This window comes from Sapajus apella, unplaced genomic scaffold, assembly GCF_009761245.1.
Source record: "Sapajus apella isolate SASKATOON/1434 unplaced genomic scaffold, GSC_monkey_1.0 scaffold123, whole genome shotgun sequence".
NCBI lineage: Eukaryota > Metazoa > Chordata > Mammalia > Primates > Cebidae > Sapajus > Sapajus apella.
Window position 1 is genome coordinate 469,464 of NW_022437063.1, and position 23,693 is coordinate 493,156.

The 23,693-nt window shown below is 52.2% G+C and overlaps 1 protein-coding gene and 1 pseudogene across 4 annotated transcripts in view; one reads left to right on the plus strand and one right to left on the minus strand.

Annotated features, from left to right (window-relative positions):
• TTLL1 (tubulin tyrosine ligase like 1) overlaps positions 1-2,010 on the minus strand; it is a 41,446-nt gene extending 39,436 nt beyond the window's left edge. The window contains exon 1 of one of the 4 annotated variants that reach the window (XM_032261378.1): positions 1,908-2,010. The gene's annotated coding sequence lies outside the window, so the exon portion shown is untranslated. Of the gene's footprint in view, positions 1-1,902 lie in introns of all 4 variants that reach the window. The other 3 variants (XM_032261380.1, XM_032261379.1, XM_032261381.1) reach the window with 3 other exon arrangements.
• Positions 2,011-6,928: 4,918 nt separating this feature from the next.
• Positions 6,929-21,523, plus strand: LOC116538924 (annotated as a pseudogene).
• The last annotated feature ends 2,170 nt before the right edge of the window (positions 21,524-23,693 follow it).

Here is a 23,693-nt window from a genome sequence, read left to right on the forward strand (position 1 = left end):
ATAATAATAATAAAAAAAAAGAAAATGGGCATCCTCTCTGCTCTCATCCCCACTATCCTAGACATTCTAATGACTACCATTTTCTTTTTTTTTTTTTTTTTTTGAGACGGAGTTTCGCTCTTGTTACCCAGGCTGGAGTGCAATGGCGCGATCTCGGCTCACCGCAACCTCTGCCTCCTGGGTTCAGGCAATTCTCCTGCCTCAGCCTCCTGAGTAGCTGGGATTACAGGCACGTGCCACCATGCCCAGCTAATTTTTTGTATTTTTAGTAGAGACGGGGTGTCACCGTGTTGACCAGGATGGTCTCGATCTCTTGACCTCGTGGTCCACCAGCCTCGGCCTCCCAAAGTGCTGGGATTACAGGCTTGAGCTACCGCGCCTGGCCATGACTACCATTTTCAATGAAGTCCCAACTGGGCTAGGACTGGGGTATCTGGATTCTTTTCTAGCAAGTTTTCTTTAGAAAGGAAAAAAAATTAATCATCTTTAAAGAAAGTAGGCCAGGTGTGGTGGCTCACACCTATAATCCTAGCACTTTGGGAGCCTTTGGTGGTGGATCACTTGAGGTCAGGAGTTCAAGACCAGCCTGGCCAAGAGGGTGAAACCCTGTCTCTACTAAAAATACAAAAACAAACAAAAAAATTAGCCAAGCATGGTGGTGCACACCTATAATCCTAGCTATCCGGGAGGCTTAGGCGGGAGGATTGCTTGAACCCAGGAGGCGGAGGCAGAGGTTGCAAGGTTGCAGTGAGCCAAGATTGTGCCACTGCACACTCCAGCCTGGGTGACAGAGCCAGACTCCATCACACACACACACACACACACACACACACACACACACACACAGAATATGGCCAGGCAGCGTGGCTCATGCTTGTAATCCCAGCGCTTTGGGAGGCCGAGGTGGGCGGATCAAGGGCCAGGAGATCAAGACCAGCCTGGCCAGGCCCTATCTCTACTAAAAACACAAATATTATCCAGGTGTGGTGGCAGGTGCCTGTAATCCTAGCTACTGGGGAGGCTGAGGCAGGAGAATAGCTTGAACCCGGAAGGGGGAGTTTGCAGTGAGCAGAGATTGTGTCACTGCACTCCAGCCTGGGCGACACAGTGAGACAATGTCTAAAAATAAATAAAGTAATAACTACGTAAATGATGACTTCACGCTGGGCAGTGCATTCTTTTACAGCAGTATTGTCACTGTCCATCTCCACGCCCGAGCTGGGTGACCATGCTCCACAGTGACTGCTTACCACTGTCTGTAATTTGAGGGCAGAGCAGGGCCCATCTTTTTGTACTGCCACAAGCTGGCACCATAATGTGCTCATCAAATCTTTCCTGAACAAAGAACCCGCCCTGCAAATGCCAAAAGGGCTAACAACAAGATACTTTCACTTCCAAAATTAATCCCCTATAGAGCCTCAGCTTCTCCACCGACGGGATCACTACCTGCCCTGCCCTGCCCTCTTAACTCATGGGGAAGCAGCGAGGGAAAGTATCTTGGTCCAGTCACCTAGAGAGAAGACACAAGGCTCTTGTCTCCAGCCCTGAGTTCTCTCCACAGGTACACTGCGCCCTGCAGAAGATGCCAACAAAAACAACATAAATTGCAAATAAATGGGAAACGTGTAGGAACAATGAAAGCCTTGGACAACAAATAATACACATAATGATGCAATTTACAACAATCGGACGGCACAAGGTAAGTCGACAGGAACTCAGCCCAGCGAGAAAGGAACGGTGGGCAGCGCGGGATTCCTGGGCGAGGCGGATCCAGCCGGCAGCATCTGGACCGCATTTTCGCGGCCGCGTAGACACAGGCGCCCACGCTCGCTCACACACGCGCACTCTCCCGCCCGCGCGCGACCACACCCTCGGTGCCCGGGGCGGCCTGGGCGACAGAACCTCACCTGTGGGCTTGGAGCGCTGAGAGGCTCGGAGGTGCGCCTCGCAGGGTTGCCTCCAGCCTCTCTCCGGCGCTTGCAGCAGGACGCAGCCGGCAGCCGGGTGGACCCGCCCGTCTCGCCCCGCCCCGCGCGGCACTCTACTTCCGGGGCGGTGTCCTGGCAACCGAAGACGCGACCGCCGGCGCTACAACTACTTCCGGAATCGGGCTTGCCTGGCGCTTCTCTGGGCTCCTATCCCGGGAGCCCGCTATGCCCAGGACTCAGATCCTTGGAAATGCCAGGCCGCCCACCCTCGCCACCTTCGGGGCTCAGAAAGGAGACCCTGGTCGGGGCGCACCGGTGGCTCACGCCTGTAATCCCAGCACTTTGGGAAGCCAAGGTGGGCGGATCACGAGGTCAAGAGATCGAGACCGCCTGGCCAACATGGTGACATCCCATCTCTACTAAAAATACAAAAATTATCTGGGCGTGGTGGCGCGGGCCTGTAGTCCCAGATATTCGGTAGGCTGAAGCTGAGGCAGGAGAATCGCTTGAACCCGGGAGGCGGAGGTCGCAGTGAGCAAAGATCGCGCCATTGCACTCCAGCCTGGCGACAGAGCGAGACTCCATCTCAAAAAAAAAAAAAAACAAAAACAAAAATTAGCCAAGCATGGTGGCAGGTGCCTGTAATTCCAGCTACTCTGGAGGCTGAGGTAGAGAGTTGCTTGAACCCAAGAGACAGAGGTTGCAGTGAGCCGAGATTGTGCCACTGCACTCCAGCCTGGTGACACAATGAGACTCCGTCTCAAAAAAAAAAAAAAAAAAAAAACAACTTTATTACTCTCTTTTGTTAAGATACTCAAGCTACAGAAATAGTCTTTTTCTTTTCTATTTTTTTTGAGATGGAGTCTCACTCTGTCACCCAGGCTGGAGTGCAGTGGCACAACCTCGGTTCATTACAACCTCCACCTCCTGGACTCAAGTGATTCTCCTGCCTCAGCCTCCCAAGTAGCTGGGATTACAGGTGCCCGCCACCATACCCAGCTAATTTATTTATTTATTTTTGGTAGAGACAGGGATTCACCATGTTGGTCAGGCTGGTCTTGAACTCCTGACCTTCAGTGATCCACCAGCCTCTGTCTTCCAAAGTGCTGAAATTACAGGCATGAACCACCACACCTGGCCAAAATGCTTAAACTACAGAAATAGTCATAATCCAGAACAGATACGTTTCCAGATCTGGTTTTCTGTCTAAGTGACCATCTGCAATAAACCTGTGGCATGGCTGGAAAGCTAGAAGAGGCATTCTCAACAGACAAAATAGTGACCAATTCCTAGACCTTGCGATAACAGATAAATGGGGAAATCCCAACACAAAGGAGGACAGATACTCTCTACCAAGCAAAAGAGACAACATCCAAAAGAAGTAAAATTTTAAGGCTGGCTGAGGTGGCTCATGCCTGTAATCCCAGAACTTTGAGAGGCCAAGAAGGGTGGATCACCTGAGGTCAGGAGTTCAAGACCACCCTGGCCAACATGGTGAAACCCTGTCTCTCTCTTTTTTTTTTTTTAAAGATGGGGTTTCACCATGATGGCCAGACTGGTCTTGAACTCTTGACCTCAGGTGATCCACCCACCTCGGCCTCCTAAAGTGCTAGGATTACAGGTGTGAGCCACGGCACCCGGCCTAAAATGCTGTCTCTACTAAAAATACACAAATTAGCTGGGCCTGGTGGTGCATGCCTGTAATCCCAGCTACTTAGGAGGTTGAGGCAGGAGAATCGCTTGAACCCAGGAGGCAGAGGTTGCAGTGAACTAAGATTGCACACCATTGCACTGCAGCCCAGGTGACAAGAGCAAAACTCCATCTCAAGGAAAAAAAAAAAAAAAAAAAAAAAAGGGCTGGGCGTGGTGGCTCACGCCTGTAGTCCAAGCACTTTGGAGGTCAAGGCAGGCGGATCACCTGAGGTCGGGAGTTCAAGACCAGCCTCACCAACATGGTGAAACCCCGTCTTTATAAAAAAATAAATAAATAAGAAAAAAAGAAGAAGAAGAAGTGAGTTTTCAGCCCAGGAGGCAGAGGTTGCAGTGAGCTAAGATCTTGCCACTGTACTGTATGTATCCTGGGCAACAAAGCAAGACTCTGTCTCAAAAAAAAAAAAAAAAGAAATGAGTTTTCAGGACAAAACCCTGGAATTACCCTAGGATGTAAGAAGGAATCCCGCCTAGCTGAATGGGTTTCCTCAGAGAGCAGTCGAGTTCTCTGGTATTTAGTCTGAAGCTATTAGAATGACTCATCACAGAGTGAGTTCAGTTTTGGTTCAGACCAAAAACATTTAGGAAAACAAACCACATTCAAGAGTGTAAAAAATTACCTGGGCATGGTGGCACACACCTGCAGCACCAGCCACTCGGGAGACTGAGGTGGGAGAATTGCTTGAGCCTGGAAGGCTGAATCTGCAGTGAGCCGTGATCATGCCACTGCATCCCAGTCTGGGTGACAGAGTGAGACCCTGTCTCAAAAAGCAAAAATGTCCTCAGATTACTGGCCAATTCCAGCCTGCCCCCGTTACTGTGCAGCTCAAAAGTTAAGAATGGCTTTTACGTATGACCATTTGCAATCCATTTGTGAATAAGGAACGTACTAATTTTGAATCCCAATTTAGTGAAATGTATTCCTTCCTCTTTCTCCAAATGAATTTTATTATTTTTGACCACATGCGGTGGCTCACACCTGTAATCCAGCACTTTGGGAGGCCAACGTGGATCACCTGAAGTCAAGAGTTCAAGTCCAGCCCGGCCAATATGTTGAAACTCTGTCTCTACTAAAAATACAAAAATTAGCCGTATGTGCTGGTGAGTGCTTGCAGTCCCAGCTACTCGGGAAGGCTGAGGCAGGAGAATCACTTGAACCCAGGAGGCAAAGGTTGCAGTTAGCTAAGATCACGCCACTGCACTCCAGCCTGGGCAACAGAATGAGACTCCAGCTAAAAAAAAAAAATTATTATTTTCATTATAGACCTGTGTTACCCCCAATTTTGTTGTTGTTGTTGCTGCTTGAGATGGAGTCTTGCTCTGTCACCAGGCTGGAGTGCAGTGGCGCAATCTCGGCTCACTGCGACCTCCACCTGCTGGGTTCAAGCGATTCTTCCGCCTCAGCCTCCCGAGTAGCTGGGACCACAGGTGCGTGCCACCACGCCTGGCTAATTTTTTTTGTATTTTTAGTAGAGACGGGGTTTCACCATGTTGGCCAGGATGGTCTTGATCTCTTGACCTCGTGATCCGCCCACCTCGGCCTCCCAAAGTGCTAGGATTACAGGGGTGCGCCACCGCGCCTGGCCACTACCCCAAATTTTCTATACAATTATTATACATTTTTAATTTCACCAATTTAAAGAGTCATGCAAACTTGTGCAACTTGTAAGTGACAAAGCCTGGCTTTGAACCCAGGACACCTGAATACTCATGGTGCCGCCTCTCAGGAGGGGTGGTGGCTTGCTTTCTTTGCGATGACTGGAGCTTTGCTAACATCATTTCCCACAATCAATCTCCCACACAACTGCCTCCCAGGCCCGGAGCGCTTTCAGCCCATCATCATTTACTTTTGGCACCATCTAGTGGAGCCAACACGAATCTGGAGTCCAGATTGCCAGTTCATACCCTTCCCCTGCTGTCTGGTCTGCTTGTGAGGCCTCGAGAAGTCCCAAGGCTTCTGGCTACAGTATTCTCACCCTAAACCCAGGAGATGAACGAAGGCTTGCACAGCACCCAGGGAAGCTTAGGGCCTGGCATAGTAAAGTGTTCAATAAACATTGTGGCCCTCCAGCATGTTACCTCATGCCTGCAATCCCAGTACTTCGGGAGGCCACGACAGGAGGATCACTTGAGGTCAGTTAGTGGTGTGAAGTATATTCATAGTGTGCAACCAATCTCCAGGACTTTGTCATCCTGCAAAACTGAAACTCTACCCATTGGACACAACTCCCATCCTTTTTTCCCCAACCCCTGGTAACTACCTTTAGAATTTCTGTCTTATTTTTTGAGACAGAGTCTCACTCTGTCACCCAGGCTAGAGTGCAGAGGTGCCATCTCAGCTCACTGCAACCTCTGCCACCCGGGTTCAAGTAATTCTCCAGCCTCAGCCTCCTGAGTAGGGGGCTGCCAACACGCCTGGCTAATTTTTGTAGTTTTTTAGCAGAGAGGTGGGTTTCACTATCTTGCCCAGGCTGGTGTTGAACTCCTGATCTTGTGATCCACCCACGTCGGCCCCCCAAAGTGCTGGAATTACAGGCATGAGCCACCATTCCCAGCCTCTACTTTCTGTCTTAATGAATTAGACTTCCTAAGTACCTCATCTAATCTGGGCTGGAATCTGGGCTGGGGGCAGTGGCTCACACCTGTAATGCCAGCATTTTGGGAGCTTGAGGCAGGAGGATCGCTTGAGCCCAAGAGTTTGAGACTAGCCTGGGCAACACAGGGAGACCTTATCTCTACAAAAAAAAGAAAGAAAGAAAGAAAGAAGAAGGCCAGGTGCGGTCACTCGCGCCTGTAATCCCAGCACTTTGGGAAGCAGAGGCAGGAGGATCGCTTGAGCCCAGGAGTTTGAGACCAGCCTGGGCAAAATAGGGAGACCTCTGCTCTACCAAAAAAAAAAAAAAAAAAAAAAAAACACCAGAAAGAAAAAAGAAAGGCATCCAAAAAAAAAAAGAAGAGAGAAAAAGAAGGCCAGGCATGGTGGCTCACACTGTAATCCCAGCACTTTGGAGGCTCAGGCGGGTGGATTACCTGAGGTTGAGAGTTCAAGACCAGCCTGGCCAGCAAGGAGAAACCCTGTCTCTACTAAATTAGCCAGGCATGGTGGCAGATGCCTGTATTCCCAGCAACTCGGGAGGCTGAGGCAGGAGAATCCCTTGAACCAGGGAGGCAGAGGTTTCCGTGAGCCAAGATCATGCCATTGCACTCCAGCCTGGGCAACAGGAACAAAACTCCATCTCAAAAAAAAAAGGAAGAAAAAAAGAGTTCGTCACTGCTCTCTGAGCTTCGCAATGCCATCCAAGGACAACAAGAAGAGGAATGACACCGGAAAGTCACAAAGAAAGACAAAGACCCAGTGAACAAATCTGGGGGCAGGGCCAAAAGGAAGAAGTGGTCCAAAGGCAAAGTCCGGGACAAGCTCAATAACGGAGTGGTGTTTGACAAAGCTATCTATGGCAAACTCTGTAAGGAAGTTCCCAACCATAAACTTACAACCCCGCTGTGGTCTCTGAGAGACTGAAGATTCGAGGCTCCCTGGCCAGGGCAGCCCTTCAGAAGCTCCTTAGTAAAGAACTTCACAAACTGGTTTCAAAGCACAGAGCTCAGGCAATTTCTACCACAAATACCAAGGGCGGAGATGCCCCAGCTGCTGGTGACCACCTACAGACAGGTCCAACCAACTGTACATTTGCAAACCATACAGTATTTTCATCTATTTATCTACTTTTAGAGAAGAGGTCTTGCTCTGTGGCCCATGCTGGAGTGCAGTGGCAGGATCACAGCTCACTGTAAACCTGAGCTCTGGGCCTCCAGTGATCCTCCTTCCTCAGCCTCTGGAGCAATTAGGACTACAGGCATGTGCCACCACACCCAGCTAATTTTTGTCTTTTTGTGACTGGCTTATGTCACTTAGCATGATGTCCTCAGGTTCATCCCTGTTATAACATGGGTTTCCTTTTCCTTTTCTTTTTGTTTTTAAAAACATTCCACTGTACGTTTTTAGGGCATTTTAAAAAATCAAGGGCCAGCCAGGCACAGTGGCTCGCACCTGTAATCCCAGCACTTTGGGAGGCCGAGGCGGGATCACGAGGTCAGGAGTTCAATACCAGCCTGGCCAAGATGGTGAAACCCCCGTCTACACTAAAATACAAAAAAAAATAGCCAGGCGTGGTGGTGGGCACCTGAGTAGTTGTAATCCCAGCTACTCAGGCGGGGGAGGCAGAGAATTGCTTCAACCCAGGAGGCGAAGGTTGCAGCGAGCCAAGATCCTGCCATTGTCCTCCAGCCCGGGCAACAGAGGGAGACTCCACCTCAAAAAAAGAAAAGAAACGTAAATCCCCAGAGCTGGTGGGAGGCAAGGGCTGCTCCTCACCTGTTATTCCTCCAAGAACGGCCCTCGGGGTGCGCTGTTTGTTCCCGCGGGGGGCCTGGCTTTCCATTGCCTCCTCTCCCCCTTTTCTTCTCATCCATTTCCACCTGTTTGCCTTCCTGCTGGGCAGCCAAGCCCCAGGTCCCCAGTCCTGGGGACCAAAGCGTCCTCCCAGGTAAAGCCCAAAGAGGTGTCCAGTCAGGGGAGGGTAAAGGACAATAAGGAAAGTATGGACCGGTATCCTGGAGAGCCTCCGGCAAGCGGACTTTGAGTGCTTCACTGCTGCCTGTTCCTGCTCTTTACAATGGAGTTAATAATCGAACCAGCTTCCCAGGGCAGCTGTGATGATCAGATGAGACTACGCAGGTGGCTGTGCTCAGCCTGCAGCCTGCACGGAGGGCAGCTCCCGTGAAGACTGTTTATTATCAATGAAGGGGAAGCTGGTCAGAGAGGACCTCGTGCCCAGAGTGTGTAAGTGTCAGAGTATGAGTGGGTGTGTGTGTGTGTGAATGACTGAGTGTGTCGTGTATATGTGTGGTGTGTCTGTGTGAGAGTGTGTGTGTAGCTGGGCACTAGAGCTTCTCTCCTACCCCACCCTGCAACGTGCACCCAGCGCAGACAGCAGAGGCCCCGGCTGAGGAAGATGGAGTTGCTCTTCCCAGGAGCTGGGGTCCTGCACACTCCCCCACCGCCCAGTGAGATTCAGGAGCCAATCCTTCTCTATCTTCCTCCATATGCCTGGGGTTGGAGCCCTGCAAGCCAGGGGGAATCAGTGGCTTCCAGAGGGGATCTGAGCCCAGGTCTGGAGGCATCTGTGTTTGGTGCTCTTTCTTCTGTATCAGCTAGATGGTGGAGAGGAAAGGCAGGGGTGTGTGAATGGGGGGTTGTGGATAGTGGAGCCTGGGAGGTGGGGTGCAAGTAAGGGAGGCTCAGGGAGCCCAGGTGCCATGGATCCCATCTTACAAGACTAACCAGTCACCGGTCTGCTGCCCTCACCTGCCTGGACTGGCTCTACTCTACCCCAGAGACCTAGATGGGCCTTGGGAGCCGCAGTGGCCCAGGCCTGTTGTCCTGGTGCATAAGACAGCGAGGATAGGCGTTTGAGACCAGGCTGGGCAACATAGAGACCTCTCATCCATGTAACCGAGACCTACATGGGCCTGGCCTTGAAAGGTGACTGGCAAGCCTGTGAAAGATGAAGGGAAGAACTGTGCCCTATAACAAGCAGGCAGCTAGGATGCCCAGGCCTCTCAGCCCTGGTCCTCCTGTGGTGCAGCAAGACCGCCTCAGAAGAAGAGATGGGAACCCCTGATCTTCTTCACTGGACCTGAGCTCAGCCGTCCGGGTCACTGGGCCTTGGCTTCTCCATCGAGAAGGAGCCGTGCACCTGGCCCTGCAATGCTGTTGAGGAGGCAGAATTGAAAACAAACTGTGTCAGGAATGTGGGTCTTGACTTCAGTGAGCCCTCATCACTCCCTCCTCCGGGTGCACTGCACCTCACCCCCAGACAGTGCCGGAGGCAGCGCCCACAGCTGAGGGAACCAGGGAAGGGTAATGGGGCAACAGGAAGGCAGGGTGGTATTGGCGAGAGATGCTAGAAAGAGTTCCTGCTGGGCTCATGCCTGGAGTCCCAACATTTTTAGAGGCTGAGGCAGGAGGATTGCTTAAGCCCGGTAGTGGGAGGCTGCAATGAGCTATGATGGCACCACTGCTATCCAGCCTGAGCCACAGAGCGAGACTCTGTCTCCAAAAAAAAAAAAAAAAGGCCGGGCACGGTGGCTCACATCTGTAATCCCAGCACTTTGGGAGGCTGAGGCGGGCAGATCATGAGGTCAGGAGATCGAGACCATCCTGGCCAACATGGTGAAACCCTGTCTCTAATAAAAATACAAAAAATTGGCTGGGCGTGGTGGCTCAAGCCTGTAATCCCAGCACTTTGGGAGGCCAAGGCGGGTGGATCACGAGGTCAGGAGATCGAGACCATCCTGACCAACATGGTGAAACTCCATCTCTACTAAAAAGTACAAAAAATTAGCTGGGCGTGGTGGCGCGTGCCTGTCGTCCCAGCTACTCGGGAGGCTAAGGCAGGAGAATTGCTTGAAACCGGAAAACGGAAATTGCAGTGAGCCGGGATCGTGCCACTGCACTCCAGCCTGGCGATAGAGCGAGACTCTGTCTCAAAAACAAAAAAACAAAAAATTAACTTGGCATGGTGGCATGTGCCTGTAGTCCCAGCTACTCGGGAGGCTGAGGTAGAAGAAACGCTTGAACCCGGGAGGCAGAGGTTGCAGTGAGCCAAGATCACGCCGCTGCACTTGGGCCTGGGCAACAGAGCGAGACTCCATCTCAACAACAACAAAAGCTCCTGTCAATAAGTTAAGCTCCCAGCCCCAACAGGAAAGGCAGGAAAATGAGAACTAAGGTCTGGTTTACATCAAGACTTCCACTCGACCCCACAACAGTCCTTTTTATGTTTTCCCTATTTAGGCTCACAGGCAAGTAGAGGCTGGCCCGGGCCCAGAGCTTGTCTGGGGCCAACACAGCCCTGGCCCAGACCCCATAGAATATCTCCCTGGTCCAACACTGACCAAGGCGCACGCCTGGTCCCGAATGAGCTATATCTGGGTTCGAGTCTTCCTTGGCTCCCAGTCCCACCCCACTAAAGAAAACCCTGGTCAGGGTGCACCGGTGACTCCTGCCTATAATCCCAGCACTTTGGGAAGCCAAGGTGGGTGGATCACGAGGTCAAGAGATCGAGACCAGCCTGGCCAACATGGTAAAACCCAATCTCTACTAAAAATACAAAAATTAGCTGGGCATGGTGGCATGGGCGTGTACTCCCAGCTATTCGGGAGGCTGAGGCTGAGGCAGGAGAATTGCTTGAACCTGGGAGGCAGAGGTCACAATGAGCCAAGATCGTGCCATTGCACTCCAGCCTGGCGACAGAGCGAGACTCCATCTCAAAAACAAAAACAAAAATTAGCCAGGCATGGTGGTAGGTGCCTGTAATTCTGGCTACTCTGAGGCTGAGGCAGAGAATTGCTTGAACCTGGGAGGTGGAGGTTGCAGTGAGCCGAGATCACTCCACTGTACTCCAGCCTGGGCGACACAGCAAGACTCTGTCTCAACAAAATAAAAATAAATAAAAAGAAGACGACCCTGGCATAAAGGGAGAACTCAACCCTCTATACCATTTGCTGGAAACTTTTTCACAATTCCAACCATCCCCTATATGGTGAGTTCCCTGATGGTAGGGACTTGAGAAACTGTGTGTGTCCCCAGAGTCGGACACTCAGGGAGGTTCCTGGGAAAGGTTTGGGAATAAAGGAATGAGTGACCTTGACTTTGGGACTAGGACACACCTGAGTTCAAATTGGGGTTGTGTAGGAGGCCTGACCCTGGCTGAAGTCAGCTTTTTCGTCTGTGACATGGGCTCATGATACACACTTCACCAGGTTAGACGCAGAAATAATACTAACCCTGCAAATGCTTTGCAGGCAGCTGAGACGGGGCTTCCACCTGCCTCCAGGTTCCCACTGGGGCCTCCTGTCTGGAATTCTCTATCCCCTGCAGTTCCCTGCCTTACCCCCTGCAGCCACTTTGACCAGTAGCTCCCTTCCTTCCTAGGCAAAGAGCCGGGCTAGCTTACGCTGCCACGTTTCAACTCTCAGACTCTCTCTTCCTCACCTTTCTTCGCTCACAGGAGTCCTTCTAACTAGAATGTCCTTAAATGCAATACATATCTGGGTCTTTTTTTTTTTTTTTCCCAGACAGGATCTCACTCTGTTGCCCGGGTTGGACTGCAGTGGTGCGATCTTGCCTGACTGCAGCCTCCACCCGCCGGGTTCAAGGGATTCTCCTGCTTCAGCCTCCCAAGTAGCTGGGAATACAGATGCTTGCCACCATGCCCAGCTAATTTTTGTATTTTTAGTGGAGATGAGGTTTTGCCATGTTGGTCAGGCTGGTCTTTTTTTTGGGATGGAGTTTCACCCTGTTGCCCAGGCTGGAGTGCAGTGGTGCAATCCTAGCTCACTGCAACCTCCACCTCCTGGGTTCAGATGATTCTTGTGTCTCAGCCCCCTGAGAAGCAGGGATTACAAGTGCGTGCCACCATGCCTGGCTAATTTTTGTATTTTTAGTGAAGACAGGGTTTCACCATGTTGGCCAGGCTGTTCTAGAACTGGCCGCTTTTCTTTGCATCTCTTTCATGATTCGTGAGGACACAGTGACATAAACCTTCCAGGGTAAAAAGGACCAGGCTACTACAGAACTGTAAGAGAAATGATTTCCCATGAGAATGAAAAACCTCACAATGCTGTAGTCTCCTGAGTCTCAGCCCACAAGACCTTCGGGCACCATTTGGCCTGTCTGGCCTCAATTTCCTGTCTCTTAAGGTTGTTATGAAGATGAAAAGGGATGGAAAAATCCACTCATGCCGGGTGCGGTGGCTCACACCTGTAATCCCAGCACTTTGGGAGGCCAAGGCAGGCAGATCTCCTGAGGTCAGGAGTTGGAGACCAGCCTGACCAACACAGAGTCTCTACTAAAAATACAAAATTAAGCCGGGCGCGGTGGCTCAAGCCTGTAATCCCAGCACTTTGGGAGGCTGAGGCGGGTGGATCACGAGGTCAAGAAATCGAGACCATCCTGGTCAACATGGTGAAACCCCGTCTCTACTAAAAATACAAAAAATTAGCTGGGCATGGTGGCGCGTGCCTGTAATCCCAGCTACTCAGGAGGCTGAGGCAGGAGAATTGCCTGAACCCGGGAGGCGGAGGTTGCAGTGAGCCGAGATCGCGCCATTGCACTCCGGCCTGGGTAACAAGAGTGAAACTCCGTCTCAAAAAAAAAAAAAAAAAAAAAAAAAATACAAAATTAGCCGAGTGTGGTGGGGCATGCCTGTAATCCCAGCTACTTGGGAGGCTGAGGCAGAAGAATCGCTTGAATCTGGGAGGCGGAGGTTGTGGTGAGCTGAGTTCATACCATTGCACTCCAGCCTGGGCAAAAAGCGTGAAACTATCTAAAAAAAAAAAAAATCCACTTATCTGTGACATAGACATCTATTGAGGGTCTGCTGTTTGGTGTGCAGAGGGGCAAAAATGTACACAAGCCCGTGTCCATGGGCCCTGCTCTCTTGGGGCCGGCTGACAGACCAGGGGCGGCATGGTTAGAAGACATCCTTCCCAGCCGGGAACAGTGGCTCATGCCTGTCATCCCAGCACTTTGGGAGGCCAGCACTTTGGAACACCTGAGGTCAGGAGTTCAAACCAGCCTGGCCAACCTGGTAAAACCCCATTTCTACTAAAAATAGAAAAAAATTAGCCGAATGTGGTTTCGGGCACCTGTAATCCCAACTACTCAGGAGGCTGAGGCAGGAGAATCGCTTGAACCCCGGAGGCGGAGGTTGCCCTGAGCCAAGATCGTGCCACTACACTCCAGCCTGGCCAACAAGAACGAAACTCCAGCTCAAAAAAAAAAGAGTTCTTCCCAGGGTGTCCTAGAGCAGAGGGATAGGTGGCAGCCACTGCCAACTCCAAGGCCACCCCATCCTCGTTGATGGTGCAGGAGCAGCTAGGGCTGCTATTGTTTTGAAAATATCTGCCATCACTCTGATAAGCTCAGCTGTCAGAAGGGATGTTATCTCTGGGCAAAAGGAGAATCCGCAGGACTGGGGCTCCTTCCTGCTTACACCACGTGGGCCTAATCCCTCCCATCAGACCCGGCTTGAGTGATAATTTGGGGCCTTGAGCCTGCTCCTGGCAGGGACAGCAGTGGCCATAGGACGTCCCCAGCCTGCTGTTCAAGGACCCCGCAATGCTGCAGGAGCCGAGATCACCTCTTTTCTGACCCTGGATTCCTGGAATTGTCTTACAGAATGGAGGCCTGTTTTCCATCTCCCTGACAGGCCACGTCAGATTAGATGATTTTGGTCACACTAGCCATTTGGGTTTCTGGCCCAAACGCATGTCTGTTACATGACTGTGGCACTGAGGTGAGAGGCCCGGTGGGCTGACGTTAGGATCCACCCGCCTTGGCCTCCCAAATTACTGGGATTACAAGCGTGCGCCACGGTGCCCAGCCCATTACTATTGTTAGTTTGGAGACAGAGTCTTGCTCTGTCGCCCAGACTGGAGTGCAGCAGCGTGATCTTGGCTCACTGCAACCTCTGCCTCACAGGTTCCAGTGATTCTTCTGCCTCAACCTCCTGAGTAGCTGGGATTGCAGGTGCGCACCACCAAGCCCGGCTAATTTTGTATTTTTAGTAGAGACGGGGTTTCTCCATGTTGGTCAGACTGGTCTGAAACTCCTGACCTCAGGTGATCCACCCGCCTCGGACTCCCAAAGTGCTGGGATTATGGCATGAGCCACCTGGCCCGACCTTTAATTATTATTATTATTTTTTTAAGAGATGGGGTTTCACCATGTTGGCCAGGCAGGTCTCCAACTCCTCACCTCAGGTGATCCACCCGCCTAGGCCTCCCAAAGTGCTAGGATTCCAGGCGTGAGCTGCCACGCCAAGCCCCTTTAATTATTTTTTAAAGAGACAGGTCGGCCGGGCGCGGTGGCTCACGCCTGTAATCCCAGCACTTTGGGAGGCCGAGGCGGGTGGATCACAAGGTCAAGAGATCAAGACCATCCTGGTCAACATGGTGAAACCCCGTCTCTACTAAAAATACAAAAAATTAGCTGGGCATGGTGGCACGTGCCTGTAATCCCAGCGACTCAGGAGGCTGAGGCAGGAGAATTGCCTGAACCCAGGAGGCGGAGGTTGCGGTGAGCCGAGATCGCGCCATTGCACTCCCGCCTGGGTAACAAGAGCGAAACTCCGTCTCAAGAAAAAAAAAAAAGAGACAGGTCTTCTTCCTCTGTTGCCCCGACTGGGGTGCAAATGGCACAATCACAGCTTACTGCAGCCTCTACCTCCTGGGCTCAAGCGATTCTCCTGCCTCAGCCTCCTGAGCAGCTGGGACTACAGGTGTGCACCACCAGACCCAGCTCATCTTCAAATTTATTTTTATTATTTGTAGAGATGGGGTCTCGCTATGCTAACCAGGCTGGTCTTAAATTCCTGGCCTCAAGTGATCCTCCTGCCTTGGCCTCCCAAAGTGCTGGGATTTAGCTCGAACCACCACACTGGCTTGGTTTGCAGCAGCTGAAGGAGTCTCAGAGGCCAAAGGGCAGGAGGCCTACACATCCATATCCATGGCTGTGAGGGGTTCTGGCCAGCAGCCTTGGGAGGGACTTGAGGGAAACAGAAGCCTGGGTGAGGAACCCAGCCTCTCTGGGTTTTGAAGATACTACTTAAGGCCGGTAGGGTGGCTAGAACCTGTAATCCTAGCACTTTGGAAAGCTGAGGCAGGTGGATCACCTGAGGTCAGGAGTTTGAGACCAGCCTGGCCAACATGGTGAAATCCTGTCTCTACTAAAAATACAAAATTAGCCGGGCATGGTGGTGCACGCCTGTAATCCCAGCTCCTTGGGAGGCTGAGACAGGAGAATCACTTGAACTTGGGAGGCGGAGGTTGGCAGTGAGCTGACATTGCGCCATTGCACTCCAGCCTGAGCAACAAGAGTGAAAACTCCATCTAAAAAAAAAAAAAAAAAAACAAAAAAGCTAAGTAAGCAGCTAAGAACCAGCCTTTCAAAAATAATCTTGTTGCCACTGCTTCTTGTCCTGGAAGGTCTCCCTAGGGGCCTGGAGAAGTAGCTGATGACAGCCTCTGGGTGCACAGTGACTCCACCCCATTTCCCAGCTCCAGCAGCCCCACTGAACATCCCCCACATAGGCTGTGGCTATTGGTCCCCTCACTCGATCTTGGTCACCCCGCAGCCCCCTGGGAAAGCTCAGAGAAGCTAAGCACTGTCAACTATCACACAGCCTGGGGCTCTCAGGGCTGCACAGGTCACAGGGCCCTGTCCCAACTGTGTAGTCTGCCCACACCAGCCAGGCAGCTGCTTCAGGCAGGGCTGCCCCGACTCCCATCCCTGGACCCACTGTCCAGCAGAAACTCCACCACACAGAAGGCTCAACTCCCCACCAAGACCACCGCACCACTGGACTCCAAGGCGCACATACCCCCACGGTTCTTGTGAATATTCCACTTCCCCCAGAACAGCTCCGCAGGCATGTGACAAAGCACCACCCCCTCCCTGGGTTGCATACGGAGCAGCTCCTCCCGCTATCTCTTCACTTAGACAGAAGGCTGGGCATGGCGGCTCACGCGTGTAATCCCAGCACTTTGGGAGGCCGAGGCAGGCAGCTCACTTGAGATCAGGAGTTTGAGTCCAGCCTGGCCCAACATGGTGAAACCCTGTCTCAACTAAAAATACAAAAACTAGCCAGATGTGGTGGTGGGCACCTGTAATCCCAGCTGCTCCGGAGGCTGAGGCAGGAGAGGCGCTTGAATCTGGGAGGCAGAGGTTACAGTGAGCTGAGATTGAGCCACTGCACTCTAGCCTGGGTGACAGAGCAAGACTCTGTCTCAAAAAAAAAAAAAAGGGCCGGGCGCGGTGGCTCAAGCCTGTAATCCCAGCACTTTGGGAGGCCGAGGCGGGTGGATCACGAGGTCAAGAGATCAAGACCATCCTGGTCAACATGGTGAAACGCCGTCCCTACTAAAACTACAAAAAATTAGCTAGGCATGGTGGCGCATGCCTGTAATCCCAGCTACTCAGGAGGCTGAGGCAGGAGAATTGCCTGAACCCAGGAGGCGGAGGTTGCGGTGAGCCGGGGGGGTGCCTGTCCGCTCCAGCCTGGGTAAGAAAAGAAAAAAAAAGACTCACCCTCACAAAAAAAAAAAAAAAAAAAAAAAAAAAAAAAAAATTAGAGAGAGAAGCTGTGAAGCCTCAGTGAAGGCTGTTCTTAAATATTGTTCAAGGGAAGTTTATCTGGGCGGAAGAATGAAGAGAGGGACAGAGGGAGGAAATCACCCAAAAATAGATGTGTCTGTTTGGCTCTGATGCACAACATGCATGCATTTCTTCAACAGCTATTTGGCTGGGCACAGTGGCTCACGCCTGGTAATCTCAGCACTTTGGGAGTTCGAGGTGGGCGGATCACCTGAGGACGGGAGTTCAAGAGCAGTTTGGCCAACACGGCAAAACCCCGTTTCTACTAAAAGTACAACAATTAGCCAGGTGTGGTGGCAGCCTGGGCAACAAGAGCGAAACTCTGTCTCAAACAAACAAACCAGCTATTTACTGAGCACCTACTATATGATGAGCAGTGCAAGATGAGTCTCGTTTAGACTGTAGCAGGGGATGGGCGTCAGATAATAAATAGACAAGTAAATAAATACAAAAGAGAGCAGAAGGTGCCGTGGAAGGAAGTAAACCAAGTGGGAGAAGAAGGGAAGCAGCAGCCCCACCACCCGCCTTGGAAAAGAGCGGTCACGCGGCACTGGGTCTGACATCCTTCTGAGTTGGGTATCCGTCTCAAAAAAAAAAAAAGTTTCCAGAGGTTGCACAACAGTTCTGTCCACGGAGGGCCTCACAGATTCGCAGCTGAGTCCAGGCTGGATACGCAGGATGCCAGGTGATGGACATACTGCTGGCCAGCTGTGGGTCAGGGGGCAGCCCGGGCACTCCAATCAGTTGGACAGAGGCTGCACCACCTCTACTTAGGAGCCCTGAGCACTCTCAGAGACAATGGGCATAATTTCCCCTGCAGTACCCCTCCATATGGCTGCTAGATGCCAATTCCTTAACCTCTAGTTCCTCTAGCTCAGTGTCTTTCCATAGCTCCCCAGTACCCACGGGGGAATTAGGCCACATTCACCTTTCTATTCTGGTTGAAATCCAGTCCCTTCTATGAATTCCCCTCAAATATCTCCTCCTCCATGAAGCTTTCCCTGATGTGTGTGTATCCTTTCTGGGGGCCTGGCAGTTAGTTTTCCCTCGCTTGAGGTCACAGTCACTTTCTGTCTGTCTCTGCATTGCCACTGACTTGAAGGTAGGCATTTGCCATTGTCTGTGGCTTAGCTCTGGCATGAGACAAGACCAAATATAGTTTTCTTCCTCTTCTGAAAAAAAAAAAAAAATGTTTTTTTTTCACGTCTATCTAGAAAATCTGGAAAATACACGAAAACACAAGGCAGAAAACGAAACCACAGCTGGGCGCGGTGGCTCACGCCTGTAATCCCAGCACTTTGAGAGGCCCAGGTGGGTGGATCCCTGGAGCCCAGGAGTTCCAGACCAGCCTGGCCAACATGGTGAAACCTGTCTCTACTAAAAACACAAAAATTAGCTGGGCGAGGTGGTGCATGCCTATAATCCCAGCTACTCAGGAGGCTGAGGCAGGAGAATCACTTGAACCTGGGAGGCGGAGGTTGCAGTGAGCCAAGATCGCACCACTGCACTCCAACTTGGATGACAGAGTGAGAAGCTGTCTCCAAAACAAAACAAAACAAAAAACTAACAGGACTGCTTGTGGTGGCTCACGCCTGTAATCCCAGCACTTTGGGAAGCCAAGGTCAGGAGTTCAAGACCAGCCTGACCAACACGGTGAAATCCCATCTCTACTAAAAATACAAAAAAATTATTCGGCTGAGGAGGTGGCTCATGCCTGTAGTCCAAGCTGCTGGGGAAGATGGAGCAGGAGGAGAATCTTTTGAACACAGGAGGCAGAGATTGCAGTGAGCTGAGATAGCACCGCTGCACTGGAGCCTGGGTGACAGAGTGAGACTCCATCTCAAAAACAAAACAAAACATAAACAAAAACTCAATACACCTGTATTGAGTTCGACATACCGAAAAGTGCACTGATCTTAAGCATTCAGCTGTTTGCATACATATGCACCCCTGCAACCACCATCTGCATCACCCCAGGAAGTTCCATTATGCCCCTTCCCAGCCAATGCCCGTCTCCACCCTGGAGAAGGAGTGGCCATTCTCACCTCCAGCGTCGAACTTCATGATGCCCAAAGATGACTACTATTTCCATTTTGCTGTGCTATATTTCCTTCCAGACTTTCATACACGGATTTTTAAAGAATATAAGATTTTTTTTTTTTTCTGAGGTGAGTTTCGCTCTTGTTGCCCAGGCGCGATCTTGGCTCACCACAACCTCCGCTTCCCAGGTTCAAGCAATTCTCTGCCTCAGCCTCTCAAACAGCTGGGATTACAGGTGAGTGCCATCACACCAGCTATTTTTTTTTTATTTTTAGCAGAGACAGCGTTTTGCCTTGTTGGCCAGGCTGGTCTCAAACACCTGACTTCAGGTGACCCACCTGCCTTGGCCTCCCAAAGTGCTGGGGTTACAGCCACCACGCCCAGCCATATCTTCCTTCTTTTGATCAGTATATTATCTTCTGATTTTGCAAAGTATATAAGTACTGTATTTTCACCCACTCCGCCCTTGAATCATTCAAAGTGTCCCCAAACTGTCCTTCATTTTCCATCTGTTCTGCTAATGTTTACTAAACGTCTACTACGTGCCTGGCCCTGTGCCTCCAGCCTCAAGACCCGTCTGCAAACATCTCACACGTACCAAGGCCCAGCAGAAGGGAGGGACCCTGAAGACCTTATCAGGCTTTACCTCCTCTGTTCCTTCCAACAGCTCAGCTCTTGGTAGGTTCTGTTGTCCATTTCACAGATGAGAACACTGAGGGGGAAGTAATGACTCTAGAGGTAGTAAGAACAGTGAGGGTGCCCACCAGGTAGCAACGACAGAGCTGGGGGAGGGGATGGCCGCGGGAGGAGATGGTCGGGGGAGGCGCCCCTGCCCCTCCCCTGATCTCTAAGAGGATCAGGACACACGTAAACAAGCTTTGTTGTGATCAGGACAATTGTTACTTTGTTATTCCAGGAGCGCTCTTCTTCTCCCACCCCCAATATGCCCCAGGGCGCAGTTAGGTACTACTCATCCCCGCGGGGCAGGCTGCCGCCCCCCACCCCGCCCGGAACCTTTCTATCTCTCGTGGCGTGGGTGTCTGGGGTCCGTCAGCAGGTCTGCCCATGGGCCCCCTGCCCCCAATTCTCTCCCGGTCCCGCCCGGCTCTTGCTGTCGAGGAGCGCGCGACTGGAGGGGGAAGGCAGTGGGTGTGTGGTGGGTGCAGCTGGAAGACTGGGGGGGGGGGGGGAGTGGAGGGGCCGCCCCCCGGCTTCGGGTCTGGAGCACTGGCTGCTGCTGCTAACCCAAGTGTGAACGTCGGTTTTCGTATTCGTGAAATACGCTTAAAAACACCTAAATCCCTTGGCCCCGCGCGGTGGCTCATGCCTGTAATCCCAGCATTTGGGAGGCTGAGGCAGGCCGATCACCAGGTCAGGAGATTGAGATTATCCTGGCTAACGTGGTGAAACCCCATCTCTACTAAAACACAAAAAATTAGCCAGGCGTAGTGGCGCGCACCTGTAGTCCCAGCTACTCCGGAGGTTGCGGCAAGGGAATCGCTTGAACCTGTGAGGCAGAGGTCGCGTCATTGCTCTCCAGAGTGGGTGACTGTGTGAAAGTCCGTCTCAAAGCAAAACCAAACCAAACCCCTAAATCCCAGAGCTGCCTAAGGAGTACACGTTTTCAAGCGTTGCCTTCACGCGGTCATTCAGCAAGTCATTTCGTCCTCTTGGAGCCTCGGTTCCCATGCGGGTAAAATGATCGTGAAAAACAGCACCGAGCCCTTAGGAGTCCTTTGAGCTCGAAGGGAAGCCATCCGTGTAAAGGGCTTGGATTATCTACCCAGATTCTGGCAATGGATCGATCCCGAGTATTCATGGAAACCCCTGAGTGCGCGCCCGTGGCGGGCGCAGGAAAAACAGCGACGCACGAGACAAAACAAGTTTGCAGAACAGCAGGGGGCAGCGAGGCCGTAAACAAGCCAACGGGCCGCACTTGTAGCGGTTCTGTTGCCAATGCCATTCAGACCCCAGTCCAGGATTCCGCGCTCGGGGTGCGAGAGGCAGCTCCCGGGGCGGGGCGGCGCGGGGGCGGGACCCGGGCGGGGCGGGGCGCCGGGGCCTATTAGGTCCTGCGCGGGTCCCCGGGCCGCAGACACGACGCCTCCCAGCTGGGTCGCAGACGCTGCCATCATCGCCGCCGCCGCCAGGTGAGTGCCTCTGACCCTGCTGCCGACCCTCCTCCCTTGCTCCAGCCCCGCGATTAGCGCCTAGGCCGCGGCCCCGGGTGCCGAGCGGCTGAAAATTTGGGGACCCATGCCAGGTCTTTACGCTCCGGCAAGTCGCGGGCGAGTCCCTTGCGGGGCGACGTCCCGGGACTCCAGCTCCGACACGTCCCGGCGATGGTGCCAGGCGCGGTCCTCAGTCTCCGCGTCTGTGCAATGGGTGGTCCTTTTGCGTCTCGCCCCGAAGGCCGGACGCCCCATCGTCCTCCTCACCGTCCTCGAGCGCGGCTTTCGGGGACCGGGCTCCGACCTCTGTAGTCGTGCGGACCCGGCCAGAGCGCATCGCGGCACCGCCAGCCCACGGTCGCGGTCGCACAGCCGCGGTGCCCTTAAAAGAGGGAAGATGGCGTCGGGCACCTGTCCCCGCCGGGACCGGGCTCCCTGGGGCACTGCGCACCTGAGGACTGGCCGAGGAAAGGCTTCGTAACGGGACGCCCAGAAAGTCCGGAACAGGAACATGCAGGCGGAGCGGCGCGCAGCCGCTCGCTCGCACCTGCCCCACGCGCCCTGCGCAGGTGCGCCCCGGGCGGGGCGGGGGCAATAGCCCGTTTGGGGCGTGGGACCTTGTTGGTAAACTGGGAGTGCGCCCCTGCGGGTGACCCGAGAGGGGTTCCTCCGCTTGCAGGGCGCGGTCATGACAAGGATTAGGGTTTGGAGCTGGTTGTCGTCTGGGCTCCTAAATGCCATCACTTTCAAGCCGTTAATTGTTCTCAGTTTTGCTACAACGAGCCACTCAAGGGGTAGGACGTTGTTGCTGCTGCTGCTGTTAATGTTGTAACATTTTTGTTGCTGTTTTAATGCGGTGTTTACTGTGGCCAGGGAGGGTCGGTGTCAGCCTCATCTTCCCACATTAGGGTGGGCAATGGCTTTGGGAAGGTCTTAAATTCTGTCTCCCCCTGGGAGCAGAAGGCCTTATTTTCCAGGTGGAGAAACACTTCAGTCCCAGGAGGCACAGAAATGTCGGAGTTGTCCAGCAAGAAGCCAAGGGCCCTTTATGGGAAGCCAAGCCAAAACCTTTTTCCACTGTCAGAGAGCCCTGTGGCCTCGGAAGGGCTACTCCATCTCTCCAAAACTCAGTTTGTTCTGTCCATTGTGCAGAAACGTCTCCCTGAGGTTTCTGGCTAGGGATGAAGAAAGCCCCATTCAAGTTAGTGGCCTCCCTGGAGTTACCCCGATTTCTACTTAGGGGATACCATTGGAATAAGTTCTCAGGAAGTGGCACAGTTTGGGTGTCTAAATACTCCTGCTGGCTGGGCGCGGTGGCTCACTCCTGTAATCCCATCGCTTTGGGAGGCCAAGGCAAGTGGATCACCTGAGGTTAGGAGTTCTAGACCAGCCTGGCTAACATGGTGAAACCCCATTTCTACTAAAAATACAAAAAATTAACTGGGTGTTGTGGTGCATGCCTGTAGTCCCGGCTACTCTGGGATTACAGGCATAAGCCTTCATGCCTGGACATTTTTTTGTTATCTTAAGGACATTAAGACAGATTCTGACACATGTGACTCAAACCTGTAATCCTAGCACTTTGGGAGGCTGAGGCTGGAGGATTGCTTGAGCTCAGGAGTTTGAGACCAGACTGGTGAAGCCATGTGTCTACTAGAAATACGAAAAATTAGCTGGCCACGGCAGCATGTACCCCTGGTCCCAGCTACCCAGGAGGCTGAGTTTGGAGGATTATCTGAGCTTTGGGTTGAGGCTGCAGTGAGCCATGATCACGCTAGTAAGACCCTGTCTCAAAAAATGGAGCATCAGATTGGGTGTGGTGACTCAGGTCTGTAATCCTAGCACTTTGGGAGGCCAAGGAGATGGATCACCTGAGCTCAGGAGTTCCAAGACAGCCTGGCCAACATGGCAAAACCCAGCCTCTACTGAAAATACAAAACTTAGCCGGGTGTGGCAGTGGTGTGCGCCTGTAATCCCAGCTACTTGGGAGGCTGAGGCAGGAGAACTGCTTGAACCTGGGAGGTTGCAACTAGATCACACCACTGCACTCAAGCCTGGACAACAGAGCAAGACTCCATCTCAAAAGAGCATCAAGTAGTAGATCCCTGGTGTCTGTTACAGCTCGGGTACTCTATGGCTAGATAGAGGGGCTGCATAAATTAAAATGACATCTGGGGCTGGGTGGGGTGGCTCACACCTATAGTCCCAGCACTTTGGGAGGATCACTTGAGGTCAGGAGTTTGAGATTAGACTGGCCAACATGGTGAAACCCTGTCTCTACCAAAAAAAAAGAAAAGATTAGTTGGGCTTGGTGGCGTGCATGCCTGCAGTCCCGGTTCCTGGAATTATAGGCCTGAGTCTCCACACCCTGAGTCTCCACACCCTGCCCTTTAAAATTGTGTTAAGATGTTAAGATAGTTTGAGATTCTTGCACATTTGGTTCACGCCTATGATCCCAGCACTTTGGGAGGATTACTTGAACCCAAGAGGCGGAGATTACAGTGAGCAGAGATGGTGCCACTGCATTCCAGCCTGGGCTAACATGAGACTCCATCTAAAAAAAAAAGTGACATCTGGAGTCATAGCTGCGAAGAAACCAGAGACTACTAATAACGGTGTACTTTT